Raw genomic sequence first — 7445 nt, forward strand, 5'->3', positions numbered from 1 at the left:
CTTAATTCCACCAGACTTCAAGTCAGATAGAGACAGTTTCAATGAGGTGTAAGTAAGCGAGGCAAGGGAATGTGGAACAAAATACTGTGGAATTATTTTTTAAAGCATCTCAGCTAAACAGAGAGGCACTGGACCTTCCAACGCACCAGTTTTCACGAAGTTGTAGTGCGCCTGCTATGACCTCAGACTTATTGCTGTAGGGATTCAAGATAGTAAAAAGGCTCAAGTGCCACCATGTCCATCATGTCTCTGATTCTTCCATCCTTTCTGGCCTGCCCTTATAGGCAGAAGAAAAATCCAGTGGTAGATTAGATTAATGGTTGTTACACAGACTCCTCATGCTTTCTCTCCAATGCACATTTCAGCCCAGATTGATATTTAATCTGGCGTGATCAAGTGTGGGTGGGGTGAGTAGAGAACCATCCATACTGGATGAGTAGAGAACCCATTGGGATTTGAAATCAGTTCAGTGGTGACTCCAATTTCTGGGGTGAGATCTGCCATGGAGGGGGTATCCTATGGCATTACACAAGGTGATACACCTTTAAAAATTATATCCTGCTTTTCATCATCTAGGTCTCAAAGCAGCTTACAACCATAAAAATATACAATGTACAAAATTTGCAACATAGATTAAACCTCAAAAATGTAAAACCCCAGAAATTTAAACAAAGAAGATCAGAAAAAAGTTAAACCCAGGAACATTCATGAAGTAAAAAACCCCTGAAATTAAATGGCTTTAACCAAGTGTCTGAAGCTCAACAAGGACAGTGCCTGCCTGACTTCTATGGGAGGGAGTTCCACAGAGTTGAGCCCACAAAACTAAAGCCATGAATCGTTGTTGACATGAGTCATGCTTCTGGTCCACAGAGAGCCGCTAACAGTGGTCCCCTTTCCCTTTAAAGCTGACTATTAAAGACAGTAAGGTGCAACCCCGCAAACCCTACGTTCCATGCTATTGCTTTCAATGAGAACTATTCACAACTAACACTTGACATATTGTGCCAAAAAACTTTTTCTGTTTAAGCACAATCACTTTATGCTTTTTATGATTTCCTTACGACATTTATTAAGCAAGCTTGGAGCTGTTGATGTTTTCTATTTTACTCTTTCATCTGTGTCTATGTGCTCATTTTTCAAGCTTAGTGGGGGAAATGGCAACACGTTTGCCCCATGCCTTGTTTCAATATGCGGCATGATTATGGAAGCTGCTTCCTCATACGAGGAAGCCTGATGAAATTTCAAATCATTCTAGTCAGCCAGATAAACTAAACCAGGCTTCCACAGCTTGAGCTAAACACAACTGAACAACCATGTATCAGAGACCAAGTATGCATCCTGCTTTGGCTGTTGCCTGTAAAACATGGGACTGTCAAACACCTGGCAGACCACTGCAGACAGATGACGGGCTATGCTTGGCTTGGTGGTTCATAAGTTGTGTGGGCCTGAGCAAAATTAATCCTGTGGTCTGCCATCATGTGCTGCCCAGGCACTCCTTGAGATGTGCAATATATCAGTCTTAAGCCTAAACTTTACAGGGCTCTGATATACTGCCACATTCTTTTCAATATCAGGAAATGCTATATAACCAGTATAGATGAATGGAATGTTCCCGAGTATTGGAGATATTGTGGTTGTAAATCTGTGCCTGTGCACAGAGGCCATTGCTTACCTGAACTGCACCAAACTGTGAACATGTGAGCTGTGCCAGATTTAGGACAGTGCAGGTGGTCCCCAAGGGGGCACAAAATTGAGAAGGACCATAACTGACAAGATCCATTTGGGGGTGCCAAATTTTGGTCTTGCACAGGGCAACATAGTACAAAAGATGACCAAAGATTGCCCCAGATGTGCGGGGGTTTCTTTGGAGGTTCTGGAAGTCCTGAACTGATGTCTGAGAGCACTTTTGGATTGGATGAGGGCAAGGAAGCGAAAGCTATAATTCAGGTCAGAGAGAGGTACTGTAGGGAGGGACTCTGGCAAGGACATCCTCATCCTGTTCTGGAAGGGACTGTGCTCCCCCCAAAGCAGGAGCCCTGTCTACTACCTGGGACAACGTGAGAACCAAATGAGCATATAGCATAGCCAGCCTTGACCATTCAAATCACCTGTTAGCCTCCATCCATCCTTCCTATCTCTAAAACAGGCTCCACTCTGTGAGACAGGATGCTCAGGGGCGATTGTGTCAAAGCCGTGGTCATTTCTCCATTCCTGAGATCCACCAGGGCTTGAACATTATTACCATGTGTGCAGCCCTGCCTCTGGATGTGGGCCTATGTATTTTATAAACAACAATATACATGCAATGGCAAATCACTGTTATGTCCTGATATGTTGTTGTTTAGTTGTTTAATCATGTCCTGATATAGGGAGGGTCTTTTTCTAGTACGCCTTTTTATCCACCTTTCCTTCTTAAGGAAGTGGTTCTGCTGACAGATAAACAAGCTTTCTATCAGAAAACCTGCTTACCTTTGCAGTAGCTGTTTCATCTCTTTATCAGCATTACAAGAATGGCTGTTTTGCTTTGTCCCCAAATGGAGAGGGAGGTAAAATTACTAAGCTGCAAATGTGTGTGCCTGTTTGCAGAGTCTTACCATGGAAACTGATATCTCTCTAAAATGCTCCCCTTCATTCCAATGTCACTTCAGAGAGGACAGGCTAAAAGGATTATTTGCCTGCTCCTGACCTGCCCTCATTGTCTGAACAAGCAAAACGATTGAATGAATGGTGTAATTTAACCTCTGAGGAGATAACAGAATGAAATGTGCCCACCAACATTTGTTATTAGCATTTCCCATGAAGTGTCTGGGTTGGTTTCAAGGGGCCTGAGTCACAGATGGATATCAGGAACTCTCATAACTGTGGCCTGTTCTTGCCACTGAAATATAGGCGCATTGCTGTAGGATCAAGCTGCCTTATGGGACAGGAATACTAGATATCAATGCTTTTAATCCTGAAAACATCCCGATTCTGAGATGACGAGGCAACATTACTGGATTTCCATTTGTACTTGCTAAACAAATGGAAAATGATAGGTTATTGGGCATTATATGCTAGACTGATTGGCAGATGGGACCAATCACAAAATGCCAGATCCACCACCTTCATTTGTTAGGTGAGCAAACCCTCCATAGAGTCTGTGTAATGGAGAGAGGTCCTGCATGATGGGCAGGCACACACTGCAATGGAAGACTGCTCCATGTTGGCTGACCTTATGGAGCAAATGTACAAAACCAGAAAACCCAGGGAGAATTCTGCCAGAGCAGAGCAGCCCTAAGTGCATTAGAAACTGCTTAGATGAGTGTGTTTTTGAATTTATTTACTGAGCTATTTCTAGAATATACATCCCTTCAAGAACAGGTTCATAGCAGCTAGCAAATATAATGACTTATAATAATAACCTCAGTGGTTTGGAGCACCACCTAAGGTTTATGTGCTAGTTGTGTCCCCTCCTGGACCAAAATAGTATGGCCATGGTTATTCATGCTCTTGTAACTTCCTTATAGGATTAATATATTGTACATGCAGCTGCTTTTGAAGCTGGTTTGGAAACTGCAGTAAGTTCAAAACACAGTCATTGCATAGCAACTGAGATCATATTTCAGCTGTACTGAAACAGCTTCACCAACTCCCTGTCCCTTTCAGAGCTCAATGAACTGTGCTGATGCTTACCTACAAAACCCTTCATGGCTTAGGGCCAAGTTATTTGTCAGATCATCTACACCAGAGGTTGTTGACCTTTTTGAGTCCGTGGCTCCCTTGACCAACTACCTTCTTTCTGTGGCACCCCTGTGGGGCTCAGGAGCCCAGTTATGTCCCCCCCTTGCCTGCAGAGCTGGCAGCCTCTCACCCTTTTTCAAACCCTCTCCCTTGTGGAGTCTTGCCTCAGCCTCCTGTTTTCTCCCCTTGCCGTGGGAGTCCTCTGGGCAGCCGCAGCTGCCACCCCTGGTCTCTGAGCTGCCCCCCACCCCAAAGACAGGTGCCTCCCCACACCGTCCCACAGAGGCCTGGGAAGCACCCCCTGGCACAGAGGCCTGGGGAGCTTGTAGCCAGGGTTGCTGCAACAAACAGCTGTGCAAGCCTTTGGGAGACAGATGTGGGAGGGCATCAGAGGACGGGGGGAAGGAAAGAGGGACAGAGGCCAGTGCTGCCCACGGCACCCCTGACCATCATTCAAGGCACCCCAGGGTGCCAAGGCACACTGGCTGAAAACTACACCCATAACTGCTCTACCTGATCACTGAGATCATTATCTGAAACCCCTGCAATCTGAGGAAGGGAGGGTGGCGACCAGGAGAGAATATCTTTGGTTGTACTACCATGCCTTTAGAACAGGCATAGGCAAACTTGGCCCTCCAGATGCTTTGGGACTACAACTCCCATCATCCCTGACCACTGGTCCTTTTAGCTAGGGATGGTGGGAGTTGTGGTCCCAAAACATCTGGAGGGCCAAATTTGCCTATGCCTGCTTTAGAATATTTCCCCAGGGAAATTGGAAAAATGTAGGAATTTCTCAGGTGAATTCTATTAGATGATACATCAACCAGGAAGATTGGGTTTTTATTTTGTACACACATGTGGTGTGTGCTATTATGCTCTATTACCAGAATGCCATTATTTGCTGTGAATTCAAAGGTTTGGTATTTCTTAACAGTGCACCACTTCTTACCACTTTGTTGGTATCTGTCTCTCAGAAGAGACAATGGAGTGCACCTCTGAGGGTGAAGCCAAATCACTGGAGAATCACAGCGCCTGCTGTGGCTGCAGAGACCGGTAACTTGTAGCTGCTGCCTCCCACATTGTTTTTGCCATGTTAGCAGCACCAAAGTGGCCTCTCTGGGGCACAAGCCTGGGCAGTATGTATGGAAGTAGTGGGCTGATCAGACAACCCCTCCCTCTTGGCCCTGCTGATGTGGTCCACAGAAAAGGAGACCAAGACGTTTGGCACCAGCTTGGCTGCAGGAGTTGCCTGAAGGAGGCATACAAGACATATTACCATTGCTTAGGAGTCTTTGAGCTGACCTGCCAGTTTCATCTTCAGGTACAAGTTTCCTTGTGTACAAATGGCTAAACATCAGGAAGAACTTTCTGGCAGTTACAGCTGTTTCACAATGGACTCCTTTGGGAGGTTGTGGACTCTCCTTCATTGGAGGTTTTTAAGCAGAGGCTGGATGGCCCTCTGTCATGGATGCTTTAGTTGAGATTCCTGCATTGCAGGGGTTGGACTAGATGACCCTGGGGGTCCCTTCCAACCCTACAATTCTATAATTCTATGAAATACAGATTTGCTTTTTGAAAACTCTCCCCACTGACAAAAGGACCAGCCATTTTTTTTATTTGACTGATCAGTGGTTTGTTTCTTTGGCAGCCAAAAAGGTTACAGAAAAAAACAGAGCAAGCCGCAGCACATCACTGTCTTGGATTCTAGCCTAAATTTTGCATTTTTCATTTAGAACTGAAGTTTGCAGGCTACATATCAGAAACAGCATGTTTCTAGGTAATTAGTGTTTAGAATCAGTTTGTGAAGCTAAAGCGGCTCCAGATTGCAGTAAACTATAGAAAAAGAAAAAGAAAAGTTTTGTGTGTACATGTATGTGGATGCCTTCATGTACAATTGCCAAGTTAACATCTGCAAGTAATACATGCTCTGCTAAGAGCCATAATATTGTCATGGTTATGGTCCATTCACTAAAAATCATATGTGTTTTAAGCTTTGCATTGTTTTGCATAAAAATCTTTCTTAGGGATAGAATCATAAAATCATAGACTTGTAGAGTTGGAAGCTGTGGGATGTATTCTTACTAGAACAGTCAACATTTTCCTAAAACAATATAGCCTCTCCTGCCTTCCTTAAGATTCCCATGGAAGGGACCATGAGGGTCATCTAGTCCAACCCCCTGCAACTCTTTTGCCCAACATGAGGCTTGAACCCACAACCCTGAGATTCAGAGTTTTACACAAATAGGGGCACAAGCTGCAACTTTCCACAGCTCTCCATACCTGCAAGCATGCCTGCTATCCTATTTCCTCTGTTCTTCCAAACCAAAATGTGTGCAGTAATAAGATGGGAAACATGTGGCTCTCCAGATGTTGCCAGACTCCATTTGTCCCAGCCAGTATGGCCAAATGGTCAAGAATGGAGGGAGTTGTAGTCCAGCAGTACCTGGGAAGCCACTGGGTCACTGGCTACCTCACCCCTGCAATATAGGGTAGGTGAGAGTGCCTTTTAATCCTCTAGCCTAGGAACATTTTTCTATGGCTCCCCCCCCTCAATCCCTGTGTTGTGATTTTGCTGTCTTATAGTTCGTTTGCTGATTGATCTATGACATTTTATTGTGCTCCATTGTTTATTTGGTTGTGTTGATAATGCAAGTCATCACTTTGGGGGCAATGGTATGGAAATAAATTGCAACAATCAATCAATCAATCAGAACAAAACTACTTGGTATGTTCTTTATTATGACTTTAGTTGGGAAAGGTCAACATTTAATCACTAAAATAAGTGAAACAATTTCACAATTCCTCCTGTAGTTATAAATGCAAAATAGCTTGTTAGAAACAATAATTTAATTCAAACATTTCACTGCATTCAGTGACATCTGTGAACACCTACAAATCTAACCCAAAATTTATCAGTTCTATGCTGTCTGGAATGTGTGCTTCGCTGTAGGGCCCACAACAGGCATAAAATTGGGTCTTTGTGTATGCTTTGGTTCCAAAGGAGTTCAGAGAAGCTGTAAAATGTGATATGGTCTGCACAATTCTGCTTTCCAAAAAATCTCAGCTTCTCTTTTTCTTTTCTTTTCTTTCTCTTTCTCTCCCGCTCCAGTCCCTTTCTTCCCTTTACCCCCCCCCTCCTCTGTCCTTTACTTCAAGCTTTTATGGCTATGAAGATATACTTGAAGCTGTGTGGGTAAAAAGCTGAGAACCCAGGAGGGGCTTCAGTGCTCTCTATAGCTCCTTAACTCTCCCCATGACTTACTGAAGCAGAATAAACTGTGCAGATAGTAAGGAGGCAGTTATCTTTTTTTGTTGAAGAGTTTGGATTACCTTCTTGCAGATTTCTTACTTATTAAGTGCAGTATGCATAAACTTCATTTCATAGCCTGATATTTAACTTTTTAAGATATTGAAGGACATGGGCGTAGCAAGGGTGTTTGTTAGGGGGGCAGGCCTTTTGTTGGGGGGGGGCAGAACCTCTGCAGATCAGAGCAGATCCACTGAAATTAATGAACATGACAAACTTAGGTTCATTAATTTCAGTGTGTTTGCTCTGAGTATTACTTACTTGAATACAACTCTTTGAGTTAAGAAGATCTGTGTGACTTTGCACTGAGGATTTTATTTTCTAAATCTAATGACGTATTTTCATGAGTTGATAGGGAAAGGTTTAGGGGTGGCCTATTAAGGGCCCTGACAGCAAGTTTCAGAGGGGCAGAAGTTGT

The sequence above is a fragment of the Podarcis cretensis genome (genome assembly GCF_951804945.1).
Source record: "Podarcis cretensis genome assembly, chromosome: 7".
Classification (NCBI taxonomy): domain Eukaryota; kingdom Metazoa; phylum Chordata; class Lepidosauria; order Squamata; family Lacertidae; genus Podarcis; species Podarcis cretensis.